We start from the raw sequence: 11,535 nt of genomic DNA, 5'->3' as shown, positions 1-11,535 counted from the left end.
TCTTCTTCTTTTGCTTTATATTTCATAACACATCTAAATTATCTTAGTTTTTTGAGTTTCATATCCGAACTATTGGAAGTGTGAGTTTCCTACCCAAATGATGAATAATAGTTAGGAAATTACATCTAGACGTAGACTAGACCAAATTTTGTCTACAAGCACTGTAAGAAGCATTCAATCAAAAAATCTTCGTCCATATATAACGACTCTATTTGCTGACACATTATTTTTTATTTTATTATTTTTTGATTGATTTCTTTAAAACCTAAATTCTTTCATTTTAAGCTGGAGATATTGACGCCATAGCGGAGACTCTCAACTCTAAACAAAATTATGCAAAATTATTTTCTTGTACGTTTTTATGTTATAAACGAAAACAAAGTACTTGGTAAATTTAAAATTTCAAGAAGTTCTCATATTTCGTTAATTAAAATTTGAAAAGAATCCATCTACACGTAAAGCCAACCTAATGCTCGTTGGTTCAGCTATAAAAAATAGATTGGTTCTATCAAAATATTTTGGCATAATATATAACCGTGTCCTTTAACTTGACGACTGACATTTATGATATCGAACTTTAAATGTGTACAAATATTCAAGGACTAATCTATTTAAAATTAATTCAAGATTCATTAAAGACTAATTTTTTCAAGGTTCAAATTGTTTTAATTTAAGGTTCAAATTATTTGAGTTCAAGGTTCAACTTAAGCTCCAAATTATTTGAATATCGAGGTTCAAATATGTGGCATCAAATTTTGAATTTCTAGTTCCCTCCTTGCTTTTGCTTCAAATTATCACATATCTACATTGGTAAATACATTTTTTCTTTAGAAGATTTAATAGGTTTGGACAAGTCAAATAATCTATCTAGACACAAAGATAAAGAAAAAGATTGTTGGAGAAAATGATGTGCAATATTGCATTAGGGAATTCTTTGAATTTTCTAAGACGTGTGTTTGCTTCTTTGGACTATAATTTCTTGGTCACCAAGGCATAAAATTTCCGGTCGTTTGTTTCACGGACTAAATTATTTCAGAGTTATAATTTTGTGATTATATATAGTTTTTGGACTAATTTATTCCACACGAGAGATTGAATCAAATAATACCAAATTGGATATGATAAAGATAAAGTAGGATATTCATAGTTAAATTTACACTTTGTTTGATTGAAAGTGTAAATTTATCTGAAACTTAATTATCCAATATCTAACCTTATCTCATGAACCAAAAGGCCCTTAAGACTTTTAGTTAATTAATTAATATATATAGGATACTAGTGCCATAATAAAGATCAAATAGAGCTAAGTGTATGCTAGTGAGTGTAAGATAAGGCCTTCATTTCAATATGGAGATATCATATTACAACTTAAAAATTGCAATATTTTCATTTGCAATTATCTTAGTATTGAGATGTGCATGGAGAATCTTGAATTATGTTTGGTTCAAACCCAAAAAGTTGGAGAAATGTCTAAGACAACAAGGTTTCAAAGGAAATTGTTACAAGTTATTGTATGGTGATATGAAAGAGATGAAGAAGAAGCTATGTCTAAGCCTATTAATTTCTCACATGACTAGATTTGGCCAAGAATAAGCCCCTTCATCCAAAAAACCATCACAAAATATGGTATGAATTCACAATTCAAATTTTATTATGTATAGTAGTAATTATTTGTTATCTTTTAGCTGATTTGATAAGAGGATGGGGATAAGCTTCATCGTCAATGACTTTCATACAAGTGCTAAATGGTTTTCATCAACACGTGTCATGTGATATTTGGTCAAGTTCTATAAAATATTTATATTGCCAATGTATAGAAATAAAAGTTGAATTCTATATATTAACACTTTAAAGGACTTCTAGTTTATACTATCAGGGACCTTTTGGTACATGAGATGAGCTAAGTTCGGATATCTCATGAAACTATTTTATTCTACCTTTCATATGGATTACTATTTCCATCATTTTAGTACAAATGATGAAATAAAATAATATTTTGTAGTTGATTTTTAATCTAGTGATCATTTGATTATGTAAAACTTCTTTATGCTCATTAAATATGTCAGTCAAACTTTTGTGGTATAAATATATTCACTATAAAATAACTAAGCACAGTTGCAATTCGTCCTACTTTTTGTTAGGCCACATTGTCATTTATCACTTTTGTATATTATTGAGATATTCATTAAATATCTAAATTTATTTTACTTCGAACACAATACTGTATGTTTACTTGAAATCATTATAAAACATATAGTCAAATTTTGAATTTGCTTATGCATTTAGGTTCTTCATTTTAATATGTAGGTAATTAAGAATTTTTTTATGTGGTTTTCATTTTAATGTGTAGGTAACTATAAAATATATAGTCGAACTTTGTAATTGTATGACAGTGTAACATTTCTTTTCAAAACATTATTAGAGGCATCCATACAATTAATCATACATGTATACATACTTATGTCATGCTGTCATAGACTACATACACAGTCATATATGCATACACTGTGACATAGCTAACTATCAAACTTGGGCCACACATAGAAGAATTCTCAATCCTGCTTTTCACCTTGACAAGTTGAAGGTTTTAACAACTATCAAACTTTTGTCATAATCTCTGTGTTTTAATTTGTTTGTCTGATTTTAACTCGACACGTGATTTAAGAAATTCTTCTGATCATAAGATAAAAGGTATATAGAAATTTTTCTGTTTTAGCCTTGATTGACATAGAACCTCATACATGTTGCTAGTGGGAGGTGACAGGTATTTTGTTAAATTAGTTGAGGTTCACGAAAACTGGCTAGAACACCACGATCATAAAAGAAAGATATATAGAATATACTAACATGATCGTTGTTAGGGATATAGTGGATATACCATAGATCTAATATCATATATGATGATTCAAGCGTATCTTATAAATGTTATTTGATATAAATATCAATATTCTTTTTCATAGTTATATCAAGTTATTTGATTGATATGATAAGGTCTTTGACTAAGTTTTAAAATTTGACGTCATGATGGAGATCATGACAATGAGAGAGTCGTGTTTTTTATAACTTAATCTAAACTTCTTATTGATTGTAGAAATAATAAGGTAAAATTTCACATATAGTCTCTTTAGAGTATCTACAACTAACTTTCTAGTCTAAATTCATATTTACAATTCATAGATAAAATAAATGACAGTTTTATGTATATATATACAAAAAAGAAGGAAAAGTTCATGACAACAAAAAGAGATAAAAAAAGGAAATTTTAATGTAATAAATGTACTTAATCTTCTTCAAATTTTCATTTATTTCTCTGATATAACAGATCAATAAATATGAATTTATGCGTTAATTACTCCCTCAAAATTTGATAATTTTTTTTTAAATTGTGATCTACAGGAGAAAGTTGGTAATTAGTGCATACAAAATTCTGGTATATACGATTTACGCAAATTATTTTTTTACTTAAATTTATTTACTGAAATCCTTTTTTGAATCTAATACACAATAAAAATTGATTCAGTTTCAACATAATGAAAATCGATTTTATTATTGGTTTAAATTAGATTTTCGAAATTGAATGCACAATATAAACTTCAAAAACTTTCAAATTGCCAATTTTGCAATTACTATTGTTTTTGTATACAATAACTTCAATTGTAATTTTAGGTTTCAATTTTCGTATTGAATTTTTATTTTCATAATTTTGAATTTCTTTTTTCACAGAAGTTGTTAAAAGGTTATAATCCTTGTTTGTGTTAGTTTTTTTTTTTTTTTTCTAAATCCCATTTGTAATTGCAATTTGTGTGATATATTCATTCATTACTCTACTGCATATTTTATAATATACAATTGACAGTCTTTTAATATTTTTTATGTATATCTATTAATAGTATATTTAAATTTTGTGTATCTGTGAACATAAGTGTATGATTGTATTTGTATATCTGTTTTAAAGGTTACAAAGATTGTTTTTATTATTTGTATATCTATTGTTTGTATATCTGTATATTAGTTTACATAAATTTGATATTTGTATATCTGTTGTTAGTATATCTATATATACATATATGCAAATGAAGTATACATATATTTAAATCAAAACTGTTGTTTATTATTTGTATATCTGTTGTTTGTATATTTGTATATACAAATTTGAATGTTGTTTGTAAACGATATTGTAAACGAAATATACATATATTCAGATGAAAATTGTTGTTTATTATTTATATATCTGTTGTTTATATATCTGTATATACAAATTTAAATGTTGTTTGTAAACAAAATATACATGCAAACGAAATATACATATTTGTATATCCGTTGTTTGTATATCTGCATATACATATATGCAAAAGAAATAAGCATATACATATATGTTTATTATTTGTATATCTGTTGTTTGTATATCTGTATATACAAATTTGAATGTTTTACATAATAACAAATTTGAATGTATATGCATATATGCACTCTAAAACTGTATATATCTACATATACATTATTCTTCAAAATGTATATGTGAAAGTTAACTGTATATACATATACGTAAATTGTATATACATAAATCAAAAATACAAACTGTATATACATCCATACACTCTAACTCTGTATATATATACATGTATTATTCTACAAAAAAAAAGTATACGTATCTACATATATTGAAACAAAAATGTATATTGACCAACAATTCCGTTTCATGAGAATATATACAAAAATATCTCATAATCATTGTCAAATTCATTGCTCCCCTTTTTAGATTTAGATACCTTAAAATATTTTTTCCTTTCCACCTTTCTAGAAGATGCAAAATTCTTTTTTTTTTTTGATAAATCATCCATAAAAAAAATGGGGAAGTGACTTACATAATATATAATATTATAAAATAAAAATCCACAAAAATGAAAAAATTATAAAAACGGGGGAGTGCTCCCCCTTTTTTATTTTTTTGTAAAATATATGAACAACGAAGAAATTTAACAACTAACTGACATAATATATAAAAATTTTAAAAAAATTAAAGCTAATGCCAATAAATATCCTAAACTGATTTTCTGTGGTGAAAAAGCCGCAAAAATGATTTATCACAGAAAAATCAAGGATTATATTTTGTGATATTAGAGCGACTTTGAGAGAAAAATTAGGAGAAAAAAGTTGAAAAAGATGTCTTGAATAATTATGTATTATGATGTTGCCAATGTTGTCGCTTCTTTAATTTAAAATCAAGGATATTAGAGTAATTTTGAGAGAAAATTAAGGAAAAAATAGTTGAATAAGATATCATAAAAAATCTTGTGTTTTGATATTTCATTGTTGCCTTTTTTGAGTAAATGGGATAGAGAGAGAATAGAAAAAAAATATCAAAAATAAATATATGAGAGAGAAAATTGATATATACAAATCTTAATATATTTGTATAAAGGGCCCACAAAAAAAAGCTAACTTTTAACTACCAAATGACTATGAATTGTAATTTTTTAAAACATGAACCATATCATGTAATTAATATAGTATTTTGTCTATAATGTGTAATTTTTCCAATTATTAATAATTAGGATATTAGTGATTCGGCCTGGTCGGGCTTATATGCCCCAGTTTTAAATGGGCTTAATGAAAATTTTTAACATAACCCTATTCTAGTGGGTTCAGTAGGGGCAGGTTCATGGCCAAATCCATTTTGATGACTATAATTGAATTCTTATTAATGTGCAGCATATGCTACCTGCATTTGAATTGACAATTAGTGACGTGTTGAACAAATGGAAAAAAGTTGTCTCGAAAGAAGGATCGGAGATAGATGTGTGGCCATATCTTCAAACTTTGACAAGTGATGCAATTTCAAGAACTGCTTTTGGCAGTAATTACGAAGAAGGAAGAAAGATTTTTGAATTTAAAAAAGAATTGATTAAAATAATTTCAGAAATGTCACGTTTAATATACATCCCAGGATGGAGGTAAAATTTATTTCCTTATATATGAATTCTATAATAAATCTTTGTGTGGTAACCTAAGCCTTGCTTCGTCTGGTCGGCTCGTAATAGCCTAACACAATATATATGCAAGTATACAAAAATGTCTCACACGTAATATGGGATGGATAACCTCAGAAAGTTTTCATGTTGCATCCCTCATTTGAAAATTCAATATTATATATTTTAGTTGAATCTCGAAGACAATCTTTATGTCATCATTTTTCCATTCGTTCATCGAAAAGACTTCAACTATGTTCGAGAAGTATGCATGCATGTTATGTGTCTCAAAGTCTATTTTGACTACCACATACACGACTACCTGTTCCATTGATATGCCGACTGATGAGTCAGCTGTATAAGTGGTTGAAGGTTATTAGATAGTGATTAGTTAGTTACAATGAGCTGTCAAATAGAATATTCTAGAAGAAGGTAGTTATTAGATATTTTGTATCTCTTTCACAGCCTATATACGGCACAACATCAGATTGTAACACAAGTTTTTAGATGAATAAAATTTCCAACTTCACTCTCTCTTTCTCCTACCTTGTTCATGGATTATCAAGATGTAATGCTTGAATTTTACATGGTATCAGAGCCACGAGCTCAACACTAAGTATGGTTTTCGATCACAGTTCACTAAGTTTTCTGCGCATTTTCGGATATCTGTCTTTAGTTCCTTTTTCGCAATTTAGATCTATATTACAGCTACATTCTATCAATCATGGCGCCTAAAATTGATCAAAGTGATCCACTTTTCATTGGTGCATCTGATAGTTTCAGTGCTGTATTTGTTCCAATCAAGTTAACTGGTTCAGAAAATTATAGTCTATGGAGTCGATCGATACGTATTCTCTTAGGGAAGAGAAAGTTTAGATTTGTCACTGGAACCTGCAATAAGGAGTCGTATCGAGAAGAGCTTCATGGGCAGTGGGAAACATGTAATGCAATTGTGCTTTTCTGGATTATGAACACTGTGAGTGAGAGTCTATTATCTGGCATTATTTATGCCATGAGTGCTTGTGTAGTTTAGGATGATTTGAAGGATAGGTATGACAAGGTGAATCATATGTGTATATACCAATTACATCGTGAAATTAATGTGCACTCTCAAGGTACAGATTCAGTTTCAACTTATTTTACCAAATTGAAGAATTTATGGAGTGATTATGATGTACTAGTGCCAAATCCTAGTTATGATTGCCCTAGGTCCAGAGAGTACTCAGATCATATGTGTCAACTTAGACTTTTATAGTTTTTAAGTGGCTTAAATGAGTCCTATGATTAAGCTAGAAGACAGATATTGCTCAAAGAAGTAACTCCTACTCTTAACCAAGCTTACGCTATGCTTATAGAGGATGAAATTCAACATTCATCTTGTATGCTGACTGTGAATGATAGATCAGAGCCACTTGCTATACAAGTGAATCAAAACTATGGTTTTGGACAAAGCATCACTAACGATAAAGGCAGAAAATGTGATTACTTTCATATCTTAGGTCATACCAAGGAAACTTGTTACAAGTTGGTGGGGTATCCAAATGACTGGAAGAACAAGAAGAAACAAGGCTACAATTCTAACATTAGATGACAAAGCACTAGTAGCAACAGCTTCTCCATACGCAATGGTGGTAACAACTTTGTCAACACTGACAAAAATTCTTCTAGGCTTCAACTATGGTAGCTGGTTAGGTTGATACTCCTAGTTCTAGTCATGAAGTGACTCGTTCTCCACTGGCTGAGCCTCTCACATTCATTGAGGAGGAGTATACTCAGATTATGACCATGTTGAGCAAAGACACAAAAGACATGAAACATGTAAATATGACAGTATTACTACTTGTTTCTTGTCCAAAGCATGTCCTGACAGTTGGATTGTAGACTCAGGTGCTACACATCATGTGTCTGCACATAAACACCTATTCAAAAGTGGTACCAAATTGATTCTAAATATTTGGACAAGTTGCACCTTCCAACAGGTGATGAAGTGATAATCTCACACACTGGAGAAGCCCCCATTTTTGCAGATGATGTGATCAAAGATGTTCTACTTGTTCCGGACTTCAAAATCAATTTGCTGTCTGTTGCTAAGATAACCAAGGAAATTTTATATTTTATATCCTTTTATCCTGATTTTTGTATGTTTTAGGACCTCTTCAATGGCAAGGTGAAGGGTATTGGTAGACAAAAGGGTGGAATGCATGTTCTTAAAGGTGGTTGGACAGGAGATACTAATCAGTCAAGATAAAAAATCAGCAGATTCATTGCAGAAATCTCAACGTCCAGCTGCAGCTTATGGCACCAGAGACTTGGACACCTTGCTGCTCAGGTTCTCAAGTGTTTAGACATTCTGAAGAATCCTAGTGATGTAAATATGTTGAATAAATGTTCTGTATGTCCACTAGCTAAATAGAAAAGATTGTCATTCCCTATAAGTACTACTAGACGCTCTACATGTTTTGAACTTGTACATATGGATTTATGGGGTCCGTATTGGACATAAGAAATTTGGTATGAGTATTGATGAGGTGATTGCAGAGTGTAAACTATTCTATTTTGCTGGGCAAGAGACTACTTCAACTTTACTTGTATGGACAATGATTTTATTGTGAAAATATCCTATTTGTCAAGAAAGAGCTAGAGAAGAAGTTCTACAAATGTGTGGAAGTGATGAACTTGATTTTGACAAGTTGAATCAACTAAAAGTAGTAGGTATTGCCTATATGCTCAATGTTTTGAACTTTTTTGTTATTACGATAGCATTTGGATCAGTTTGCACATACTTTGATCAGATATTTAATCAATATACATAAGGGGAACTTGTGAATATTTTCATGGCAATATTAACTTGTGATCTATTATTCTATAGGTGACTATGATCTTTAATGAGGTCTTAAGGTTGTACCCATCAGCATATGTGATTAATCGAATAGTTAACACAGAAAAGAAGTTAGGGAATTTGTGCTTACCTTCTGGGATGCAACTCATATTACCAACAATTTTGTTGTATCAAGATACTGAAATATGAGGAGATGATGCAATGGAGTTTAATCCAGAGAGATTTAGTGAAGGAATATCAAAGGCAACAAAAGGACAAGTTGTGTTTTTTCCATTTAGTTGGGGTCCAAGAATATGTATTGGACAAAACTTTTCTATGTTAGAGACAAAAATAGAAATGGCCATGATTCTCAAACACTATGCATTTGAACTCTCTCCATCTTATGCTTATGCTCCTCATCCACTATTGCTTCAACCTCAATATTGTGATCAATTAATCATGTACAAGTTGTAGAAGTGGTCATGTATTGTTATTTGAGTCATTCTATGTTTATTGTTCTTTAATGTTGGTTGATTTGGCTCGAATATTGGTCTTGATCTTGAATAATCCTACACCGATGAATGATGTGATGGGGAGAATTTTTTTTCTTTTCAATCAATGTTGGCCCAGCCGAGGCTATGTAACTAGGAGTTCAATTTGGATTGAAATAGTAGCTGTGTATAAGTGAATTTGTGTATTCAATTTGGATTGACATAGTAGCTATGTATAAGTGAATTCGTGTATTGTTTTGTTAGAGTGGTCTGAGTACTTTTTCATAAGAATTAGTCTACTTTATGTTAATGATTTTGTCCCTTAAAATTGTTTATTATCTTTTGCATTTTGTTATTCTCTTTTTCCCTTTTACATTAACAATATGATAGGAAGAGCTTAGTTTGATTCATGTTTTTCTTTTCAGATATATGTTTTAGCTATCATTATTTACTTCTTGTTACTAGTTGTTATAATTTGAATAAGTCTCTGATGTTAGGAGCATATTTAGGAATAGTTAGGTTCAGTTAGTAGTTATAGATTGTGCAGATAGTGGGTTACACTTTCGTGCAGTTAGTTATAGATAATATGTAGATAGTGACATGCACTTTAGGTCCAGTTAGTTGTATATTATCTATTTGAAATCTTGCTGACAGATTTAATAGAATCATCTTTTGATCTCCTTCTCTGAATCTTTATATGATATCGGAGCTCCCATAAACTCCACCGAGTTAGATCCATTTCATTCTTCTTAATCTTTGTCATCTATGGCTCCAATTATTGGTGCTATTAATACCAGCGATTATGCAGTTTCTACCATCACTCACTTGGTACAATTTAATCTTATTGCTCATGTTATGAATCAAACAGAATAAAGAAAACCACAAGCAAAAAGAAAAGACAATGTTATGAATCGGGCAGAAATAAAGCAAACCATAAGCAGAAAGAAAACAAGAACACACAGATTTACGTGAAAACTCTTGCGGGAGAAACCATAGGTAGAGGTAGAGAAATTTCACTATGAAAGGAGAGGAGTACAATGTGGAGAGAAGTAATTCCTGAATAATCAAAATCAACTCACTAATTGCACTTATATAATACATACATAAAAATAAGTCTTAGGCCAAAAAACATAAAGGTAAATACCCTTATGGTTGCACGAGACTTTATGCTGGAAATCGTGATTTTCCAACATGGGACTTTGGTACCCTACTATGTGATCTTGTGTACCTTGTGTTATGTCGTCCCAGTTCGGGACTATGGTTAGGATCTCTGCTTTGTAATCTTGTGCCCAACCATGACATATTGATTTTATTGGGGATTTTAACACCCTGCTGTGTGATCTTGCATGCCCCCTCACTAGTACTCCAATCTTGGCGGCAAATCAAGACTTGGCAGTCTGTGAAAACATGAACTTGTAGGGTGTATCATCTAGCTCAATAGTGCTGAAGTAAATTGAGTTACAAAGAAAATAAATGTGTTTGAAACTCATCATACTATGCCATGTGTTTTCAAATGAGTTTGTGATAACCTTTTTATAAGAGCTCTCATCTACGTTGTATAAAAATATATTTTATTTTTGGATTGCTCTGTGTACCAGTATATCTGTATTGACCCCTATATTTCATGGTCTGAGGCATAGACCCAGGGTCCCTCTAAGCAGTATATTGTGGTGTCCAAGACTTGCCGTTGGTAAGCCTTCTTTATTCCAGAAGGACTGGTTATTAAGATTTGTCATTTCACTTTGCTTTATAGTCCGACTGAGGGTTTTGTCCTAGTTTTAGACAGATGTTGATCTTTATATCATTAGAGATTTCACAGACTGGTGTCATGTATTTTGAATGTTATAATCCTAATTTCGTATTATTCAGATGAATTGAGACACTGACCATGTTTTTGTCTTGTTATATTTTTTGTATTTCTTTATAATATATGAATGGTGTGCATGATTGCCAAATAGGGATGGGCGTCCAGGCCTTTATGGTTCGGGATGCCCATCGTGGATTGGCTTTTAGCTCGGGTTGTGACAAGCTTGATATCAAAGCACGGTTCATGGTCCCAGGGTGTCTGCGAAATTGTGTTAGATAGAGTCCTGTTTATGGGTGTGTAGCGCTCCACACCTATAAACAAGAAGCTATAAGGAGTTTAGGAATGTCACTCCCTTTGTTTTATGATTTAGTCTATGTTGTAGAGTCTGAGTGATCTAGAGTCTGAATGATCTCTAACCCATGATTCCCTATATTTCAGAAAATTGATCAT

At 30.7% G+C, this 11,535-nt stretch overlaps 1 pseudogene; it reads left to right on the top strand.

Moving 5' to 3' along the window:
- Window positions 1-7,510: 7,510 nt before the first annotated feature.
- LOC107844119 lies at window positions 7,511-10,959 on the top strand (annotated as a pseudogene).
- The last annotated feature ends 576 nt before the right edge of the window (window positions 10,960-11,535 follow it).

The sequence above is a fragment of the Capsicum annuum genome, chromosome 10, assembly GCF_002878395.1.
Source record: "Capsicum annuum cultivar UCD-10X-F1 chromosome 10, UCD10Xv1.1, whole genome shotgun sequence".
NCBI lineage: Eukaryota > Viridiplantae > Streptophyta > Magnoliopsida > Solanales > Solanaceae > Capsicum > Capsicum annuum.
Note: the sequence above shows the minus strand (reverse complement) of the source record. Positions and strands in the feature narration are given on the sequence as shown.